The sequence below is a fragment of the Bubalus bubalis genome, chromosome 21 (assembly GCF_019923935.1).
Source record: "Bubalus bubalis isolate 160015118507 breed Murrah chromosome 21, NDDB_SH_1, whole genome shotgun sequence".
Lineage (NCBI taxonomy): Eukaryota > Metazoa > Chordata > Mammalia > Artiodactyla > Bovidae > Bubalus > Bubalus bubalis.
The window spans coordinates 26,065,326-26,088,252 of record NC_059177.1 but is presented as its reverse complement, the minus strand read 5'-3'; the positions used below and the strand labels follow the sequence as shown (position 1 = coordinate 26,088,252).

Here is a 22,927-nt window from a genome sequence, read left to right as displayed (position 1 = left end):
GGGAGAAAGGAGGGAATTTTGAAAAAATGCTCTCTAATCAAAAGTGCATCCACATTTTTTCCCTGAATAGAGCTGGTAAAGATGCATATTCAGCACTTACTGAGAACTTAACATTGAGCTTAGTCATCATGGAAGATGTTGGACATCTTTTGAGATTGTTAGTGTCATCTTCATTTTACAAATGAGGAAGTCGAGGAACAGTGAGATAAAGTTATGGTGGTAGATTCTGTAATCTACCCAGATCAGCCTTTGAGAACCAGCTTCCTGTTGGGCTTCCCTGATAGTTCAGTTGGTAAAGAATCTGCCTGCAATACAGGAGACCCTGGTTTGATTCCTAGGTTGGGAAGATCCCCTGGAGAAGGGATAGGCTAGCCACTCCAGTGTTCTTGGGCTTCCCTTGTGGCTCAGCTGGAAAAGAATCCGCCTGCAGTGTGGGAGACCTTGGTTCGATCCCTGGGTTGGGAAAATCCCCTGGAGAAGGGAAAAGCTACCCACTCCAGTATTCTGGCCTGGAGTCTGTTATTCTGGACTGTATTGTCCGTGGGGTCACAAAGAGTCGGACACAAATGGGTGACTTTCACTTGTTTCCAGTTCTGTACCTTCTGTTGTTTGGGGTGCTTCCAACAATCAGTACTCAGGGTCAGAGTTGCCTCAGATGAAGAGAGTACCCCTTTGTGCAAGGTCATGTCTCCTTTCCAGGGGGACATCGACTATCTGATGTAGAGGGATGAAGACCCAGCACGCTTGTGCAAATTAGGACAGCTCTAAGAATCATGCCCTGGATAAGGCAATGGCACCCCACTCCAGTACTCTTGCCTGGAAAATCCCATGGACGGAGGAGCCTGGTAGGCTGCAGACCATGGGGTCGTGAACAGTCGGACACAACTGAGCGACTTCACTTTCACTTTTCCCTTTCATGCATTGGAGAAGGAAATGGCAACCCACTCCAGTGTTCTTGCCTGGAGAATCCCAGGGATGGGGGAGCCTGGTGGGCTGCCGTCTATGGGGTCGCACAGAGTCGGACACGACTGAAGCGACTTAGCAGCAGCAGGGATCATGCCCACTTCAGAACTCCTTTAGGGTAGTCAGAGAATTCCCTTTAAGCTGTATCCCAGCTCAGCTTTTCCCTTTGGATGTTTCAGCTTCCTTCCTGTCTCTTCCCCATGCATTGATCTCAGATAGCTCATTCATAGACCAGAGTGAGCTTTCCAGGGAAACCAACCTGCTATGGTAACTTCTGAAGATCCCTCCCCAGTAGAGAAGAGGCCTCTCTGAGGAGGTAGAGCTGGATTAAACCTTCAGGCTTGGGAGAAGTATAGCTCTTAAGTCTGAGCAGAGAAAGAGTTAGATTTTTTTTCCTAGGGTCTTAAAAATGATTGTTGCAGCTGGAAAACAAGGAGCTGGGAGGAGAGAGTCTTGAGAGGGTTGTGGGCTCCAGACTGTGCATGGCCTTGAAAGTCATAGAAAGAAGCTAGACTCATATTTTCCATTGTTTCTACCCTTCCTTATACTTTTGCACCAGCATTCTCCTCCCCCTGTCTCTGGCTGTTCTGCCTGGTAGAGCCCATTTCTGTCCTATGAAATTGTACTTGAATTTGTGTTTTCTTTCAGAATGCTATTTGTAGATAGATCCTTTCATTCTTACCCTTCTCACTGGCTTCCTACTGTAATTATAGTCCCCAAAAGCAGTTATTTTCTGGGAAAAGGATGTTTTGAGCTATTATTTGTGACTTAGTCAATTGTGTGTAGTTTAAGAAATGTCTTTCTTTATCCACTAAAAAGACTAGACTTCCAGTTGCTATGATTCAAAGGCAATGGGGGATATTTCCTAGAGTTTTATGTGATTATAAAAACCTTCTTAGACATTTTTAATGATTTTAGTTTATACCACATTGATTTACGATTGGGAGGTCATTCAAATGACCTCTAGAATTCAGTAACTTCTAGGTCATGAAGAGGCACAGATGGGCATTATGCCATCTTTGTATCTGATAACTGGCAGGTATGTGTGCGTGTGTGTGCACTCTCTGGATAAAAGTGTAAAAAAAAAAAGTGTAAATGCTAAAGGCTTTCGTTTATTTTGGGCAAGTGTCATTCCTTGATGGGCGAAACTTAGTATCTGAAATCTCAAATGTAGAAAATGCAGAGATAAGTGATTCATATGTATGCTGCAGGCTTTATTTTCTCGTCTTGTTTTCCCCCAGTATTTCCTGACACCTTAGAACAGTAGTTTGCACCTTTTAGTGCCCATAATAATTACCTGTGGCACTCTAGATCGAAGGCTCTCTGGGCAGCTATTCTAACTTTGTAGGTGAAGCTCAGATAGCTGTTTTTTTGTTGTGGTGGTTGCTCTTTTCAACTTCTACTCATGATTTTATTGACAAGCAGGGTTGAGAAGCACTGGTCTGTTAAAATACCTAACAGGAAGGTATCTGGGAAGTGAGGGTATTTCTTCTTTTGTCTGGTGTCACAGTCTCAGCTTTAAAAAAATTTTCTGGGATCTTTGTTCTCGTTTCCAAAAGGACATTGAATTACCTAGAATTTACAACAGCATTCATCAGTTAATGTTTTTGCTTCTTCACTTTCTTTGGGCTTCTGCTTAGAACTAATCATATGTTAGACAAAGTAAGAGTTCCATGCCTCAGTTTGTGTATGTGTGTGCATGACAGACAGAAGAAATGAGAAAAGAGAAGTGATATTCATGAATGCAGTTTGAAAAAAATGGTATTTTTTTGATACCATTTGATAAGTATTCTATGTCCTTGTCTTTTATTAAATCTCTAAATTCATGGCTCCTCTGTCCATAGGATTTTCCAGTCAAGACTACTGGAGTGGGTAGCCATTCCTTTCTCCAGGAGTCTTCCCAACCCAGGCATTGAACCCGGGTCTCCTGCCTTGAAGGCAGATTCTTTACCGTCTGAGCTACCAGGGAAGCCCAATGTGTATCACCAGAGCATGTAATTTCACCCATTACACAGTAAAGCAGCAGAGCTTATCCTTTTGAGGGATGTACATTTGTTACACAGCTTTAAGGAAGAAATTCACATAGAATACAAATGAATGGTGTTCCCTGAAGTTGTTCAAGGAGGCACTCATGCTTTGCGTATAGGGAAGAAGGACTTAGAGCAGTGGTTTTCAACCAGGGGTAATTTTGTCCTTCAGGGGACATCTAGTAATATCTGGAAACATTTTTACATTTTTGGTTGTTACCTTTGGGACAGGGGTAGAGAATGGGGCTGCCACTAAACATTCTGCAACACACAGAACAACCTCCTATAAAAGAGGAATTATTCTGCCCCAAATGTCATTCACACTGAGGTGGATAAACTCTGACAGAGATGTAGCTATCCTGCATCCACAAATTTCCCATGTAAATTTGGAGGTGAGGGCAGGAATCCTATGCATCAAGTGCTGTATTCTCAGCGCCTAGCAGAGCAGTTGGCATACAGTGGTTGCCCAGTTATTTTGGGGATTACTGAATGAGTCAACAGTTTGGACTGGATAACCTTGTATTGCCAGACCTGGAATCTAGGCAAAAGGATCACAAGCAAGAACTGAGTCCTGCCTGTGTCTGTGGTTGTCCTTACATGGAAACTACAGTTCAAGGGAGACTTACTATGTAGGTGATTAAAGATATTTCCATGAATTTTCCATGGTGCCTGGCATTCTCTAATTCAGTATTCCTTAAAGTTTTGTCTACCTGGGCTGCTTTAGGGGTTAAGGCTTCATTTCTCCTCTAACATGGGGACATTAGTTTTAATTAATTATGGGGTGAGTACCACTGATGGAGTATAAAATAATCATAGGTAATTTAATATTAAATAGCAGACATATACATCAAACATTTTTCGTTTTTAATTCTCTTTCGGTACTTCAGATTAAGTAAAAAAAAAAAAAAAAAAACACCTAGATTTGTGCTTGTATGAGTTTATAAATTTTAACTTTCTGTTATCTCTTTCTCATAAAAAGAGACCAGACTTCATAACCCAAGATTCAGCTGGTTAAAATGTCTGTGTAGAACTTAATTGTTGAGGTTTCAATGTATTTATTTTTTTATGGAATGTGGTACTTAGTTCCCATTTTATAGTAGTGAGAGAACATATTATCTTAAAATACTTTCATTTGAAAAGTCAGTTAAAAATAAGTGCAAGTAATGCATGCATATGAAAAAAATCATGAACATATCACTTGAATGACTTGAAAAACTTTGAATTTGTTTTTTGTTCATTTGGTATCTCCCCTTGAGGAAGATGGACTCTTGAGAACACCAGGCTGGGTGGTTCTGACAGAGGCAGCATGTTCTGGGGATGTGTTTATGTTTCTGTGGGACCACGTGGGAGAAGATGATGGAGGCTGGGAAAGGGCACCCCCCAAAAGAGTGAGCAAGCCTTGGAAGGACACACTGTCCTTTTAAAGGCCAACTGCATCAACTTCAAATGCTCAGTTCTTCCCACGTGGCTGTCTGTCGGGGCAGCACCAACATGCCTCCTGGTTTGAGAGGCCTGTAAGAGTAAGAGGGGCTATTGTTTCATGGGGCAGTCAGTCCTGCTGTTTTGAGTCATGGAATTCTGAGTCATGCGTCATAGATTCTCTTAGTCAGCAGGACCTCAGCTGTCCTTTAATTCAACCATTCCTTTGGGCTTGAAGGCATTTGCATTCCCATTGCCATAAGTGGTCATTGACCCCTACTTCACCTCCTCTGACACGGGGGCTCCTTCCTGAGGCTTCCAGGCCCATGTCTGTGTAACTTCAAACCCAGAGCTACGTTTGTATAAGCCTCAAATATCTTTCCCAGGAATTTTCTTTTGTTTCTTCCATCTCTGCTCTTTGGACCCCTCAAAACAAAGTCTTATTCCTTTTCTATGACTCTCTTATGTTTGAAGAGAAGATTTATATCTCACTTGAGTCATCTTTTTTCACAGGAAAACATCCCCAGGTCCTTCAACTCTTCTTTCCATGGGATGCTATCTGTCCCACCTCCCATCTTGGGAGCTCACTTCTGAATGAGCTGTTGGTATGAATCCATTTTAAACTGAAGCACCTAGATCTGTATAAAAATTTCCAAGTGTCTCTTGAGGGGGGAAAGTAAAGTGTGACAATCACATTCTTTATTCTAGATCCATTTTTTTTTTTTACTATATTCTAGGACTGCCAACTTTTGGGCAGTTTTATCACATCATTCTTGAACAGTTTTTTTAAAGAAAAAGACTATAACTGTGCCACGCTGTCTTCATTTTAAACATCTTTGTAATGAAAATATGTGTGATTTGTGTTATGTGCCTGGAGGACATAGGAATTGCAGGGAAGTAAGAGTAAACTGTTAAGTACCAAAAGAAATTAGAAATTTGAAGACATATGAGATACCTGACATCATGTGCAAGCTGAGAAGCAAGACATAAGTTTTATTTTTCCTTAGCCTGTTTTTAAAATTATACATATATATGCACACACACATACATATACATATATGCGTACATGCTCAGTCACTTCAATTATGTCCAACTCTTTGCAACCCTATGGGATTTGTTCATGGGATTATCTAGGCAGAAATACTGGAGTGAGTTGTCATGCCCTCCTCCAGGGGATCTTCCCAACCCAGGGATCAAACCTGCATCTCCTGCATTGTAGACAGATTCTTTACCACTGAGCCACTTATATGTGCGTGTGTGTGTGTGTGTGTATGTGTATATATATATATATATGTATATGTATATATATATGTATATGTATATATATATGTATATGTATATATATATGTATATGTGTGTATATATATATGTATATGTATATATATATATAGTGGTTTAGTTGATAAGTGCTGTCCAACTCTTTGCAACCCTATGAACTATAGCCTGCCAGGCTCCTCTGTTCTGGGATTTCCCAGGCAAGAATACTGGAATGGTTTGCCATTTCCTTCACCAGGGAAGCACATATATGTGTGTGTGTGTGTGTGTATTATAGGAATAGGAAGTGGCAACCTGCCACACACACACATACACACACACACATATATAATAAGAGCATAATTGCTTTACAATGTTGTGTGTATACATAACTATATGTATACTATATCCCCATCCTTAGCCTGTTTAAAGGGAGTTTTTCCTCCAACTTTGGTCCTTGAACCACTTATATCAGCAATATCTTATCAGGGAGATTTTGCCTGAATATCCCCTTTTGCTGTCTCATCCATCATTCCCTGCTATTGCTTTTCCCTATTTTATTTCTATTCCTGGCTCTTATTGCTTCTGAGCATTTTATTTATACATTAAACCAATGGATTAAAGCAGGGACTTTGTTTTTCACCAGTGTATCCACAGAACTGAGCACACAGCATAATATCTGTCACAATAAGATTTAATTAATGAATAATTGAATAAATGAGTAAAATAACTTCTTGGGATATTAATTACATATGTAGATTCCTGGGCTCCACTCTGGACCTGCTGAATTAGAATTTCTGGCTGTGGGGCACAGGATTCTAATAATTAATCTGTGTTCTAAAATTTTAGCAGAACTATTTTTGAATAAGTGCACACAATGTTCAGTACACCAAAAACTGAAACTAAAATACAAGAAGCGAATTTTTGGAATGTCAGAAAATGGTTCTTCTCTTTTACATTCTTAAAAGACATGAATCTGTACCAAGCCATTAGAAACAACCATTTCCATCTTATGTTTTAAGTCATTTGCATATTGCTGACCAATTTGGGATCACTACCTCCCAAACCATAACATATGCTATAAAGTATGCTTGTCATTTAAAGAGGTAAAAAGGGCTTAATAAAACTTGTTTTGCTATATAACAGTGAGCTCAGCCTGGTGCTCTGTGATGACCTAATTGGATGGGATGGGATTGCAGTGGGAGGGAGATGAAGGAGGGAGGGCCTATGTATATACTCATGGCTGATTCATGCTACTGTATGGCAGAAACCAACACAATATTATGAAGCAATTATCCTCCAATTGCCAAAAAAAGAAAAGAATCCCTTTTTGACTACAATGTCACTATAGCTTGAGGAGTCCCTCTTACTTCCTAAATCACATTCTCATGCTATTATGATAATAAAGATCTATACATATATGGGAACTTGTAGGCTGCTATAACTTACCAGACAGACAGATGGGAAGATCATTTTTAAAACTTAACTCATTGCCACTGGGGTATAGTTTGTGAAACTTGTTCAAGATGCTGACCTCAAAAATCAATGCATTGGATGGTAGAAATAAAAGAGCTACCTAAAAGCTTCCTATGGAAGGATACACTCTTATTTTCCTATAAACTTCATTGCTAATAAAATAAGGGGGAAAAGCAGTAAGAAACAAACAAGATTAGGAAACCCAAAATGGTTTTTAAATGAAATTATTTTTCCCAGACATTTCCATGAAGTCTCAGCAGCTTTGCAACCACCAGCTTGTTGGAAATCAGCCTGGTTTTTGACAGTTTGAGAAACCATTCTGTCTGCCTCCTTTTCTACTTATTAAATAAATTGTACTGAATTTGTTTTTCAGAAATAAATGTGAACCATCTCAAGGATGAGCTAAGCTGTTAAATCCCATGGTGGTTTGGTCACTTAGTTCTGCCTCCCAGGCTCTGGACTGGACAAAACCCCTGTTTTTACCCTTGATCATTGTACAAAAAGAAGGTCTGGAATTGCGTAATACAAGCAGAGTGAAACAAAATCGCATACAAAAATTACTCAATGCTGCGATTCACCGAAATATTATCTATTTAGCATGATGTTTACTTAATTTTTACCTCCGATTAACCTGCTGGGTCTTTAAAAAAGGTAGAAAGAAAAAGGTGGGGGCGGGGGGGTGGGGAGGAAGAAAGGAGAAAGAGAGGGAGGGAGGTAAGGGAGAGGAGAAAGCATGCAGGCTCCTCTGTCCTTCACCATCTCCCGGAGATTGCTCAGACTGGAGTCCGCTGAGTCATTGATGCTATCTGTCTCATCCTCGGTTGCCCTTTTCTCCTTTTGCCTTCATTTTTCCCCAGCATCAGGGTCTTTTCCAGTTGAGTAGGCTTTTCACATCAGGTGGCCAAAGTCCTTAATGACAATCCTTAGTGACAGTTTTATATAATCTCATTTAGATATTTCAAGACTATTCCTCCCCATAGTTCAGAATGGTCCTGAAATACGAGGACTGAATAATGTTTAGTCCAAAACATGGTGCAAAGTGAGGGAAATTTGGAAAGCAGATTCTTCTGTCAGTTTCCCTGCTAAATGCTTTGCATGCAAGTAGAATCCAGATGCCCAAGCAACTAAGCTTCTCAGAAGCAGGATTGAGCCTCCCCATCGACCCGCTTCTGTCCACTCTAGTGCCCTGAGACCTGTAGTGATTCATCAAATGAACTCCTTGCCATCTGAAAGAGCTAATTTAGTGTCATCCCCAGGGTGGTGGTATTGATGCATTAAGAGGTTATAGCTCTTGGAGTAGTTAATGAAAAAAAAAGAACGCAACGGACGTAATGAACATTTAACTGAAAATTTGTCATGTATCCTATGGTTCTGAATTTCAGCAACTTCTTCATTGTACCTCTGTGACATATTTCTTGTTCGTTCTTTTGTTTTCTTTTAAGAAGAAATAATGTTAGAGAAAGGAGATGAGCATTTGTTACCAGAAGCTTCCAGTGATGAAATGTGCTAGACAAGATGTAAGAGGTCCCTTGTTTCCACTTTCATTTGTCACTGCTCCAGATCGCTCCCTCTAGCTAAGATTTATTCACATAATTGATTTTTTGAGTCAGCTTCTTAAAGACAACAATTACATTATTTTTATTTATACATATATTTGCTTTTATATCTTACTTTCAGATTTTTACAGACCTTGGGACGTAAAGAACATTCACCCCATCTGTGTTGGGTTAGTGGGTGTTGAAAGGGTAATTTTAAGGATGCCAATTTTTGCTTTGTCCTTAGCTGCATACACTTGCATAAGCTGCTTTGATTATATCCATGTGCAGAGTTGCATGGTGGTAGTGCAAAGGGCTCACACTGATTTGAAAAGAATGACCTTTTCCTGCATGTCCCTGCCCAGTGGTCAGCTTTTCTAAGATGGATCGTGTCCATAGGCTGCACTCTCACCGTAGATGGATTTACAGAAATGCCCTGCAGTTTTTTGTTCTGGTTTCTTTCTCTATCGGGTGCTTCACTCTGGTGCTGTCATTCAGACCTCACTCTAAGGATAACCAATGAGCAGTTAAATGAGTTGAATGATTCTTTTTATGTACTCTATTTAAATGAAACTAAACTCATTGCCACATGAATAGGACAGGTGAATTATTTCTTTATGCACTTAAAAAAAGTCCAAGCAGTAAATGATACTGTTCATAACCTCAATCTTTATTGCTCTCTTTTCTACACCAGGGAATCATTTTGAAAATGAACTTGTAGAGGTCCTATTTGTATTCCAATGGAAATGAGAACTTGGTAATATCAATAGTAAAATGGCATAGGCTTTCGAGTAAACAGATCATGCAGAAAGGGAGAAGTAGTTTTGAAAACAACACTATAAAAGATCAATGATGAGTTTGCACCTTTGATGACTCAGGACTGTCACACTTTCACAATGTCCCTGACCTGTATCATTTATATATACTACGGAAGTATGTTGTAGACCTACTGCGTGCCATACATGAAGCCTGCAGAGGCAAATATTCACTTCCTGTCTTTGAGATATTCTGAATTGGGGGTTTGGGGACTGCTCATTATCTAACTCAGAATGAATGATCCTTGCTCTTTTAACAAAGGGCATTCTGATTAATAAAATAGTCTTGGGCTTGTAGGGAAAATGTGTCATTGTGTTATACAAAGACCTTCTTTCTTTTTTCATAATAGATTATTTGCATAAAAGGCCAGAATGCTAAGTGAAGTAGACATCTACAACTCTGAGTAAACATTTCTTTCCAGTCCTTGCTTCCTGGTTTATGATTCCAAGCATTTTTGAAAGAACTTTGGCTTGGACGTTGGGAAAGGACTACAAGTGAGATACAGACTTTCATCTATTTTTAAAATGAGATATAGATACTTTGTAAATTTACTATTGTGATACTTTTATATCACTTACTGCTTTCCATAACCTAAAGAAAAGGGCTTTTTCTGTATCCTCATTTTATAGATAAGGAATTGAGGTTCACACTGAATTTCTTTTAGTCAAAAACTACTGAGTTTCTGAGTTGAAATATGAAATCTGATTGATGTGATCCTCAAGCACACGAGAAGCATGACATTATGGAAGGAAGGAAGAGGGTAGCTCCTACTCAGAATGTTCCTCAAATTTCTATACAGTAATATATTTTCCCTACATTCTTTTAAAATCTGTGTGAGAGAGGTGTGGGAAATACAGTGGCAGGGACTTTTAAATATGCACAATGAAGCAGAGGGTTTAATGAGGTGGAATGTTAAGGTTTTTAAACTTGATGGTTGCTATAAGGTAGGAGTGCAATGGAAAATGAGGTGGTAAATTTGGATAAACATTCCAGGAATCTTCTGGAATAAAAGAGGTTTCTCCTCAGTATTCAAAGTTCTTGAAATCTCTAGTGCCTGGTCAAAATAACAAGCCTACTAAGGAAAATAAATAAAAATGAATAAGTCATTCCATGCAGAGAAATAAATGGTACCAGCAGGTATTTAAAGGGGGTGGCAGTTCTGGGTCTCTGCACCTCATCCACTCGGAGCAGATCAGTTTCTCAGTGGCAGTTGTGAAAAGGTCTATAAAATGTGATAAGGTTAGTAACCATGGCCAATTTTGTTGTGCAGCATCCTTGGTTAAACATAAATGCCTGGAAAAAGAGCCTTCTTTCTTGCATTTTGAAAAATTAGTTGGCTTAGTTGGCACATGTTACCAGCAGCTGTGGCAACAACAGCAATCTGGTGGGGAGCCGGGTAGGCACTGACCATGAAGCTCTATCTTCATGACCAGCAGACTATTTTTACTCAGATTGTAGTGTTCTTTGGGATGTCTTGGAGTTGATGGAACTTACGGAAGAATTAGTCCCTTTCCTTGATATGCAGGCTGGCACAATACCTCTTTATTTGTAAAAATGTTAAGCTCTGGCTTTGGCACCAGTAACGTTAGGATAGAGGGTTGCTTTCTGATGGGGTGCAAAACTTCTCCCTCCTTCTCTTCTAGGTTCTTTGGTTGGTCTAATAATTAAATTAACGTGAGACAGACTACAGAAGAAAAACAAACTTAATTTTGGATTCAGGGAGCTCCATACAAAAGAAAAGAAAGAAAGAAAGAAAAATAGGAGACTCAAGGTCAGTCAGTCACTTGTGGCTTATATACCATCTTGAGTTAAGGAGATGGGGGTAGGAGACTTGGGCTTCAAAAATGTAGAAACCAATCCATAGGAAGGTGAGAAGAGCATGTTTGGTAATCGGATGTTTGCCCTGCCATGCAGATATGTCTTCCAGATATAAATATTATCTCTGATAATAGCTCTCTTCTAGGTATAGGCCCTCTATCTAAATTTTTATAGGCAGTGAAAGTGAAAGTGAAGTCGCTCAGTTGTGTCCAACTCTTTGCGACCCCATGGACTGTAGCCTACCAGGATCCTCCCTCCGTGGAATTTTCCAGGCAAGAGTACTGGAGTGGGTTGCCATTTAGGCAAAAAAGCTTTACCTGAGTCTGCTGGGTCTTAATTGGCTTCAGCTGGAAAAAATCCACAAGGCGAAATGGCACACTCCGGGGTGGTGGTGTATGTGGCTCCCCCCTCAGCGGCAGCCTATCTCAGAGAAATTGTGAAGGTTTCATGCACTGAGAAGTTAGGATGAGAGATAGTTTGATTTTCACTTAGAACAAATAAGCTAACCGCAAATGGGATAGTCCCGGAACACCTGTGAGCACAGTGTGGCTCCCTGAAGCTCTCAGGTGGGGAGGGAGGTTCTTAGATCAGTGAAGCAACACTTCAGGGTGCTACTCTAGGGCCCTCCAAGACACAGTTGTTTACCATTCATATGATCACAACAGTAGTTCTTAAAACAATAGTTAATAACCAAAGCTGTTCCCTGATTCTCATAGGGTCCGGTGCTATAGAATGAATATTTGTGACTCCTTGAACATTGCCAAGTTGAAGCTAAATCTCCAACGAGATGGAGTTGGGAGGTGGGGCTTTGGGAGGCAATTAGGACTTGAGGGTGGAGCCTTCAGGAATGGTATTAGAGCCTCTCTAAAAGAGCCCCACAGAGCCCTTCACCCCTTCCACCCTGAGAGAGCCCGGCTAGGAGACGGCCGCCTGTGACTCTGAAGAGCATTCTTACCAGGCGCCGAATCTGCCAGCGCCTTCATCTTGGACCACTGCCCAGCCTCCAGAACTGTGAGAAATAAATTTCTGTTGTTTATAAGCCACACAGTTTACAGTACTGCTATGACAGACTGAACAGACTAAGCCATCCAGGAAATCATCTCACTTCCCCCTTACTTGAAATGCTAGGAACTAAGTCTGCGGGAAGCTGGTTGGTGACTAATCACGGGTCTACACCTCCATAGCTTTTACCAGCATAATTTGTCCTCATTATTTTTCATATTGGTGAGTCTGCTTCCTTGCCTTCATCTGCTATTTGCGATATGTTTTTCATATTTCACAGTGGTAAGGATCCTATGGTTTTGTTAGTTTGTGCCCCTTCCCTGTATACATCAGGCTTTAAACAAATACCTTACAACTGAAAAAAGTATGTGATACCATTTTAAAGGCAGATTTACTTGGTAGCAAGATCTCTTCTCAAAATTTCGCTAAGAAGCTTCATGCTATCATTTCCCTCATGACTCGTGGCTCCAAATATAATGAGAATTTGTTTCTTTGGCCTGGCAGCAACTTCCTTTGCGTAAAATCCTAATTAACCACTATGAGATTTAGGCCTTAGGTTGGAATTATTCATTTTCTTCTACTTTATGTTCATATTTTAGTTTTTATTTACTTCTCCTTAAAATGGTATTCACTTCCTAAGAACTTTTAGTGTTTTGAAGTTTCCAATGGCTGATATTACCTTAAATTATGAGAATTTAAATTTTTTTATTTTGCCAAAAGAAAATTTAAATATATCCCATCTGTAAAGTTTCCCCTCTTGAGATTCTAAAATCACCTTATACATATTATATTCATGATCTTCAGTGATTTAACATTAACACCTAGTTAAGTTCTTCTGTGCATCTCAAAGGCAAGGCCAGATTCATGTTGATTTTCTCCATTGAGTTGTATAAAACTCAAGAAAAACGCTAAATATAATATCACTTGCTGGTAACTTCTGATTTAAGAGATACTTTGTTAAGAAAATTTAAAGTATGAAATAAATCTGATAAAACAATAAAAGCAAATTGAACACATTTTCATAAGAAGTTCTAACGATTTTCATAGAAGTGCTTTTGTCAGTATTCTTAACTGACCATGAGTTTGGTCAGTTGCGCTGGTGATGGTCAATTTTAAAATGGTATATCTTTCCTATGGAAAAAACTTGTTTGGTTTTTAATCACAGCTGGTAGTTTATTCAATTCATATTTGTTGACATTGTCACGTTTTTTGTTTATTCTTGCTCTAAATGTGTTTTGTCCCAACACCTGTTCAATAGATTTAATTGTCTGCATGCAGATCTTCAGTATATTCCACAAGCATCTATGTTTTGTTTTATCTCAGTGAGTCAAACACTAATTTCGCAAAAATAAAGTATAAGATTTTCTAGAAGTCATAGCAGTGATATGAAAAAGTATTTTCAATGATGACTAGTTGGTGCTTTGGATTCAATTTCATAATTACTGGAATTGTTTATACATGTTCCTTTCCCTTTACCCAAGATTGTTATACATGCCATAAATATATGTTGCAAAGTTTAATAATTATTCAGACACAGCTATGAATCTTAATTTTATTTAGTGCACTGAAAACAACTAAAAAATATTTGGAGTTAGGCAATTTTGGATTTAGATGCTGTGTTCATTAGTAGGACTCAGTTTTAGGAAACAATTCACTCTGCTCCTCTTGAAATGTTATAGAACATAGGGTTTAAAGACAAAAGTGATTAAGGTGATGGCCAAAAATTAACCTAATTTAGACGTCTCTGCTAATGAGTCTTAAAGGAGTATTGAGTGAGATGTTGTGTTTTTTTTTTTTTTTTTTTTTTGCTGTGGTTGCTCTCAAATTGGTAGGTGGAACTCACAGCCCAAATCGGAGATGAGCCTAGCGTTGCTGGAACTTGGTCTTTGTTTACTGGTGCCTGATAGAAACGTGGAGAGAGTTTTGGGTGGAGTAGGAAAGAACAGCTTTATTGCTGTGCCAAGCAAAGGGGGTCACAGCAACCTAAAGCCCTCCTAAATGTGTGCCCCACCCTGGAGAGGGTAGTGAGGAGTCTGACAGTATTCACAGAGCAGGGCGAGATCAGCTCATGGACAGCTTCTGATTGGCTGGTGGTGAGGGACATGGGAGTCAGCATCATTCATCATCAACCTTCTGCGTCCAGCTGGTCTAGGGTCTGCGTGCTTGTGAGCAGCATACAGTTAACTTCTTCCACCTGTTCTGGGTTTCGGTATCTGCAAAACAGCTAAATCACGTGGCTCAGAATATTGTCTATAGTCCTTGAGGAAGAACTAAAAGTCTTCACCTTTGTTTAATGGCTGAAGTATTTTGTCTTGCTTGACTGTTTTCCTTTCTTTCTGCATTTTCTCACTTCTCGGATTGAATTTATTCTTTGGCTAAAGGTGTTTTTTTTTTTTTAAACAGACAAAAGGCAGGTGGAGGACATGGGTGGGGAGTCTATTCTGGGATGGCCTCACAGGGTCCTGCTTGGTCACACTAGGATACCACTCAGGGGTTTCTCAAGAGTTCAAAGAAGCCAGATTACCCCAACCATTACCTTAGCTGCCCAGTTTCTTCTACACAGAAAGAATTGGGGCCAGGAATGTGAGATTGGCTCTTTGAAATGTTTTGGCTTTGTGCCATGTTCATTGTTGGTGATAAGAGGGGATTCTCTTTTCCCTTTGCAATGTCAGGGAAGGAGTCCAGTGAAACATTAGCACAGATTGATGTTGCATGGGAAACTGGCAGTTTGTTCCCTGTTTACCTGAATCAGTGATGACTTCTTATGCTGATGTGAGCAGGGCAGAAGAAAAGTGGAAGGAGAAAGTAGTGTTGGCCAGTAGAGCAGCCCAGACTCTCACCATTGGGCCCAGCAGGAGTGCCTGAAATGTCCTATCTATCAAGCAGACCTGGTATTAAGTATCTGGGCTCCAGCTGTCTTGCTGGTACCTCACCTAGGGGTTTTCTCAGAGCAGCAACAACAGGAGCAAGATGCTCTGGGCCCTGCAGTTATGGGTGGAAGCTGGGTAGAGGTGGGAGCTGGGGACTGCACAGGAGCTGATCCAACTGAAGATCCAGGCTGTTAGAGTGGGTTCTAATTCCAGGATGCTAGAGAGATAAGTGGATAAAAGAAGTGATGACATTGCTCTCCTCATTCCAACTCCTTTCAGCATAGTTATGGCCAAAAATAATGAAGGGAGCATTTTAAATCAGCCTGATACTTAGTGATAAACAGTGACTTGAGTCTTATGGAATAAAATAGCGTAGAATGGTGGGAACGGAGGATTTGGCAAATCCAAGTTGAAAGCAACATTTGAAGGAAAAAAATAAAATCATTTCAGGTTAATGTTCCAACTGAGGTAAGAATCCTTGATCAACCAGTCACAACTAGTCTAGAGAGCTCCATGAGGCCTCCTCTATTTTATTTTCCCTGCATGTAGACCCCTTGTGCCCACTAACTTTCTTTTTCCTAGTAATAGGCAGAGTGGTTGACGGGGAGATTATGGAAGACTGCTTACCAAGGAGAAATTGCCATGAGATGAAATACAGGGAATTTGTGAGGGTGGAGAAACTGTTAGAGTTTTAAATTTGAATGGACATTGCCATAAATAGAAATCCAGAGATGCACAGCTGCAAAGGCTGGTATTTTCATTCCACTGTGGAAATCAGGAAATGTATGATAATGTTATCTGACAAAGAGATTCAGAGGAGCAATGGAGACAGGAAAGGGAAATCAAAGTGAACATTGATGAATGTGGTTGAGAGTATTGGGTTTGGATATGCACCATGGTTCTTCCTTTCATACATATGCTGGGTTCGAAGCACTCTTATGAAAAGTCATCTTTCATGTTAAGTGAAGATCATGTTTTTGTGACATATCTATTTGGTAGTCATATCTCAAGCTATTAAAAATCACATTGTGATAAAATACTGTTTTGATATGTGCTCACTGTGAAATCGTATATAGACAGTTTCTGCAACATAGCAAAATTTCAACAGAATTGGGTAAGTGAAATTTCTATATTTGTAAATAATATAGACATAAATAATTTTACCAGTTTCCATAAAAACACTAAATTCTTATACCTATTAATTACTATAAAATTGTCATTTTTTTAACTTTACCATAATATTGCTACTGTTATTTAAAACATATTATTTTACAAGAATGTATAGCAATGCCAAAAATATTGGGGAAATTTATTCTTTTCACAGCATCAGAATGTATTTATTTGTTGCTATAGGTGTTTTATTTCTCTGATAACCTTGTTTTTCTGTGAAATTTGTGAGTACTCTTGTACTATTCCAAACTCTAGGGTAGTGATAAATGTTATTTCCAACTCATAAGTTTGTTTTTACTCCTATCGATATACTCTTCTTTGTCATTTCTGAATAGACTTTATGGTCTTCTTCAAAGTCTTAGGTATAGTAAGGGATGTATTTTTAATTCATAAATTTCAAGCCTTCTTTCATTTTCCCATGGCACTTTTCCTCTCAGAAACATTTCAAGAAGACAAGCTCCTTTCATTACAAGAGACTGTGTTTTGGATGTGTGGACATAGAAAGATGAGTTAGACACTGATTCTTCCCTCAGGTAGCTAATGTCGGAAGTTAGCGGTTTAACCATGACACTTTAAATTGCAAGAAGCCTCAGGCAAGGGAGACTTTTCATGCTCATAACTAGAAAGGCTGTGGAGTTGTTCACATTGTGGCAAAGACATTGCAAAATCAGGCAAGAGTTTTCTGAACTAGTTCAAAGTAGCAGTCGGCACATTTTGTGGTAAATGTTAGAAAGATGACTGACTGCTGGATTCCTACTGTGACTTGATTCATCCTCCCATTCATTCACTCATTCATTCACCCAGTACTTACTGAACTCCTGTGACTGCCTGACAGTTGGTACTGGGGATACAGAAATGAATAAGACAAATTTCTCCCTTTATGGGAGTTATAGTCTAAGCTAGGGAAAAAACTAACAGCCAAACCAATGAAGAGATGAAGTGTCGGATGGTGATTTTTCTTTTTATGAGAAGTAAAAGCAGGAACGTGGGCCACTATTATATTCGTGTATAGTCTGGGGAGGCCTCTCTGAAGGGGTGACATCAGATTGGAGATGGGAAGGAAGTGTAGCTATGTGAGTATCTGGGAAGGAGCCATTGAAGTGAGAGGAAGAACATCTGCAAAGACTCTAGAAAAGAGAGTTTGGCATGTATCCTAGGAACAGTGAGGAGATCATAGTAAATCAAATGCTTCATGGAAGTCCTGTGCATTTTTCAGTCTCTTTGGTATCACTGAGTGTACCAAACTGGAATTTGCTTAGCGGCTTTTTCATGGCCAATAAGAGATTGCTTCTCTTGTGACCACATTCCGAGTTCCTCATCCAAGAACCTGAATTAGTATGTTTTAGTTTGGCAGCCTTTTATTTCACAAGTATTTAAACTTTTGAATTTCTTGGAGGTAGTGATCACTCCCAAACTTAATTATTTTCTCCTTAGCCTCCATCATCTCCTTTAATCTTGTTCAGGAGCTGGGTCTTCTCTGGACCTTTACTGTTTGGCCATTAAGCCTCAGCAATACTCGATGGGGCTAAATTCAGCACATTCACATTATTCCCTGTTGCTTCTCTCTGCTGTTGTCTCTGTGGATGGATGAAATTGTGTATGTTAGGAAATTATCAGCTTCATGAGTTTGATGTTAGGTTTATGTTTTCTATTATAATATCCTTCAAAAATTTAGCTAAGCATACTAGCTAAAGGTTTCATACTTAAGCAGTTAAATTTTTGAATGCTTCTTATGTTTAAATTATAGTCTGCCTGCCTATATTTAAACTTGAGGTGGCAGGTGGCAGATGATAATATGCACCGATGTGTCTGCTAACTACTCCTATCTAGTCTTGCCCATATGGTAGTTTTTCATACTCTCCCCAGAGATTCTTTCTGAAATAGAAATTTGATCGTACCATCTTTCTGCTTAAAATTACTTTCTGTTCCTTAAAATTGCTTTCGATTATCTTGGATGAAGACCAGCTCTTTACACAGTTTACAAAGTTTCAGTCATGTCAACCTAACTAACTTGCAGGCTCAACTGGGAACACAGTACCACCCCCCGCCCCCATCCTTCACCAACTCCCATTCACTGACCTTTACCCTCATTTTCTCCAGGCCTTCCTGACCACAGAGACTTTGCACATGCTCATCTACCTGTGCCCTCTACACAATCTTGCCTCTTTGCCCAGCTGCACATTCTCCCTGATCTCAATTCAGTTGTCACTTCATCAGTCATTTTTGCTGAGTGCATCCATCTCCTCCCTCTAAATAGCACTCCTTCCCTCCTTCTTTGCACTTAGCATATTTTCAGTCTTATCTTTATTCATGTGATTTGTTAATGTCTTTTACCCCATATGAATGTAAGCTCCATGGTAATTGGAACAATATCTTTGTTTGCTTATCACTGTGTCCCATGGCTTAGCCCTGGACTGGGTATATGGTAGGTACTTGATCAACATTTGTGGTATGAAGAATCAAAAATGAATGGGCAAGAAATAATGGACAGATGAAAATACATGAATGTCCATAGCAGATCTGCTCAATAGAACTTTCTTCAATGATAGAAATGTTCTATATCTGCCTGATCCAATATGTTAGCCTGAAACCACATGTGGGTGTCGAGTACTTGAAGTGTGACCAGTGTGACTGAGAAACTAAATATTTAATTCTATTTCAGTGTAATTAATGTAAATGTAAATCACAGCATGTGGCTAGCAACTGCCATTTTGGAAAGAACAAATCTGGACAGAGTACTGTCTCATGTGGCATTTCTGATCCCTATAAAACATGTACACATACACATACATTTTGGGTACTATTCAGATATATTACTATCCCAATGTAAATGAGTTTGCCTAGGTTAAAACATACTCAAATTAATATGCAAAACTATTAAGACAACTAAAGCTGTCTTTAGCCTAGCAGAATAAATAAAGCCACTCTTCAAATATGGGACTTCCCAGGTGGCTCATTTTCTCTAGGCCTTCCTGGCTCAGTGGTGAAGAATATGCCTGCCAATGCAGGAGACGCCAGAGATGTGGGTTCAATTCCTGGATCAGGAATATCCCGTGGAGGAGGAAATGACAACCCACTCTGGTATTATTGCCTGGAAAATTCCATGGACAGAGGAGCCTGGTGGGCTACAGTCCATGGGGTCATAAAGAGTTGGACACCACTGAGCAGGCGTGCACCATTGGATGCATTATTCAATTAAATTAAATGAGGAAAGAACTGATTTTAAAGTTCAACAACTCACAATCTTCTAAATCCAGGCACTGGAAAAAAATTTCTGGTGAAATTTATTATTATTATTATTATTTTTACTCTAGTGTAAGGTAGGCTGACATACTCACTACCAATAGCTCCCTTTTACTGTAAACAGCTCATTACTAGTTTTAGACTCCCCTTTACCATGGGTTTCAAATTTTAAATAGAATATTTGTGGCCGTTTTAAAGAGTGTCCACCCCACTCCAGTACTCTTGCCTGGAAAATCCCATGGACTGAAGAGCCTGGCAGGCTGGAGTCCATGAGGTCGCTGAGAGTTGGACAGGACTGAACGACTTCACTTTCACTTTTCACTTTCATGCACTGGAGAAGGAAATGGCAACCCGCTCCAGTGTTCTTGCCTGGAGAATCCCAGGCACGGGGGAGCCTGGTGGGCTGCCATCTATGGGGTCGCACAGAGTTGGACACAACTGACGCGACTTAGCAGCAGCAGCAGCAAGACATTTGTAATTTAAAAAAATCTTTTCCCAGTATGGGACATTACAAGCTATATTGTGCTTCAGTCAATGCACAGTTTTTCCTCTGTGTTTCTTTTATTTATATGAGGATTTATCCAGTTGCTAATGTGCAAGAAATATTGATATTTATTTTCTTACATTTTCTATATAAACCATTGTGATCCTTGTAGTATCTTCATTTATCATTCTAGTGAACCATAAAACTTTTCATTGATATTTTATGAGACAAGCAATATCTCCAGTTTCTAACTAAGCAATTTAGATAGCACCTTCTGTTAAAACGGGCTCCAGGCTGGTTTTGCTCACCACTGTACCTTAAGTGTCTAGCAGGGCACTGTGCACACAGTGGGTGCTGGGTGGGGTCATTCCACATATTGCTAATAATTAAACTGCCTCTTTCGGGGAGAGCAGGCAGGATAGGGCTTCCCTGGTGGCTCAGCTGGTAAAGAATCTGCCTGCAATGCCAGAGACCTGGTTTCAATCCCTGGGGTAGGAAGATAACCCTGGAGAAGTGAACAGCTACCCAATCCAGAATTCTGGCCTGGAGAATTCCATGAACTATTCCATAGGGTCTCAGAGAGTTGGATACAACTGAACGACTTTCACTTTCAGACAGGATCAGTGAGCCCAAGGTTACTTACCTATTGATTGGCCGGGCTGTGCCTGGTTCTTGCTCACTGCATGACTGATTATGTAATATCGCATTAATATCCTAAGAATATATTCTGCTATCTTAAAAGAATTTGTTATTTAAACTTACTATTCATTGGTCAGATTGAGAACATAAATCTGTCATCGGAGAACAGAAACAAATCTCCTACATTGTGAGTGCTTTTAACTTCGACAATATTACTTTATTTCTGTTAATGTGTATTAAAGGCAAGAGTGGGTCCAGATTTGCTTCATCTCCATCATAAGAAACATATCTTATGAACTGCTATAGTTGCTGTGTAGAATTAGTATCTGCAGAGAGCGCAGATGGCTTACATGATGTCATAACCAGGGAACAGTAGACACCTGGAGATTATCTGTGTTGCCTTTCCCAATAGTCTATTTTTTTCTGTATTCATAAGGCTGTTGAATGGGGCATTTAATAAACTTAATGTTTTATAATGAGAAAACTGTATTTCCTGAAGTTGAAAAAAGGCCATTTCTACTATTCAAAAGGGTAGTTCTTAGTCTGAAAGGAACACTTGTATAAAGACAAGCTTATATAAAAGGACGTGTGTGAAATTTAAACATTAGCAATGATATAAAGATACTGTTAATTGAGTATACATATTGTGTGCCTAGCCATTTTCTAAGAATTTTATATTGTATCTCACTTAACCTTTTAAATGCTATTACTCCCTTTTTATAGTGAAAAAAACTGAATTTGAAAGTTCAAGAAAGTAATTCAAGTTCTAAAAACTAGTAGTCAGAATTGAAGACCTACTGGACGCTGAACTTCATGGTGTGGAGGTTGAGCTTGGATTCTGCCCACTACTGGGCATCTACCCTGAGAAAACCACAATTCCTAAAGATTCCTGTTGCCCAGTATTCATTGAAGTGTTATATACAATAGCTAGGACATGGAAGCAACTTACATGTCCATCAAACGATGATATATGTGGTACATGTATGCAATGGAGTATTACTCAGCCTTAAATGAACGAATTTGAGTCAGTTCTAGTGATGTGGATGAACCTAGAGCCTGTTATACAGAGTGAAGTAAGTCAAGAGACAAATATTGTATATTAACACATATATATGGAATATAGACAAATGGTACTGATGAACCAGTTTGAAGGACAGCAATAGGAATGCAGACATAGAGAAGAGACTTGCAGACAAAGCAGGGGAAGGAGAGAGTGCGATCAGTTAAGAGAGAGTAGCATTGACACATATACATTACCGTATGTAAACTAGATAGCCAATGGGGGTTTGCTTTATAACACAGGGAGCTCAACCTGGTGCTCTGTCACAAGCTAGAGAGGTGGGATAGGGGGGGGAGTAGGAGGGAGAATCCAGAGGCTGATTCAAACTGCTGCATGGCAGAAATCAACACAACATTGTTACACAGTTACCTTCCAATTACAAAATTTATTTTTAAAGTCTAGATTTTGGTTCAGTTGTAGAGTATTCTGGAGATTAACTGTAGACATGTTTTTGTTTTTTTTTTATTTATCTTTGCTTGCATTGGGTCTTTGTTGCTGCCTAGGGTTTCTCTTGTTGTGGTTAGCGGGGGCTACTCTGTAGTTGTGTTGTACAGGCTTCTCATTGCAGTGACTTCCCTTGTTGCAGAGCATGGGGCTCAGTAGCTATGGCATGTGGGCTCAGTTGCTCTGCGGCATGTAGGCTTTTCCTGGACCAGGGAGTGAACTCATGCCCTGTGTGTGAGCAGGTGGATTCTTGACCACTGGACCACCAGGGAGGTCCCTAGACATGTTTTACATGACTTACTCTGCTTCCATGTTAGCCTCATCCAAAAGTTGGAAATAATAATAATGCATACCTCACTGGATTGTTTTATTAAGATTAAATGAATTTCTTATAAAGTTCTTAGAATAGTCCCGAGCACATAGTATGTATTATATAGTGTTTGTTACATATATAGCCATTCAAGGAAATTGTTTATAAGAGGTTAAATTTTTATTTCTTAAAATGTATTAAACATCTGCTTGGAAATTGAAGGTTATTATTTGATACTTAAGGTATTTTCCCAGTCTTAGAATTAAATGGTAATGTCCACATGCTAGGATCAAAAAGTAATTCTGAGGAAAATTTAGATTTAAAAAGTAAAATGAAGAAATAGGAATTAATAACTAGTGCCCAGATTGTGAAACCAGATTTTAATGGTCTTTATTTG

General features: G+C 39.4%; 1 protein-coding gene across 8 annotated transcripts in view; it reads left to right on the top strand.

The window, feature by feature from the left end:
- CHL1 (cell adhesion molecule L1 like) overlaps positions 1-22,927 on the top strand; it is a 352,993-nt gene that overhangs the window by 178,054 nt on the left and 152,012 nt on the right. For 2 of the 8 annotated variants that reach the window (XM_044934076.2, XM_044934077.2), the window contains exon 1: positions 11,986-12,319. The exons of 2 other annotated variants lie outside the window; for them this stretch is intronic. The gene's annotated coding sequence lies outside the window, so the exon portion shown is untranslated. 4 more of the 8 variants (XM_044934075.2, XM_044934078.2, XM_044934070.2 and 1 more) reach the window with 4 other exon arrangements.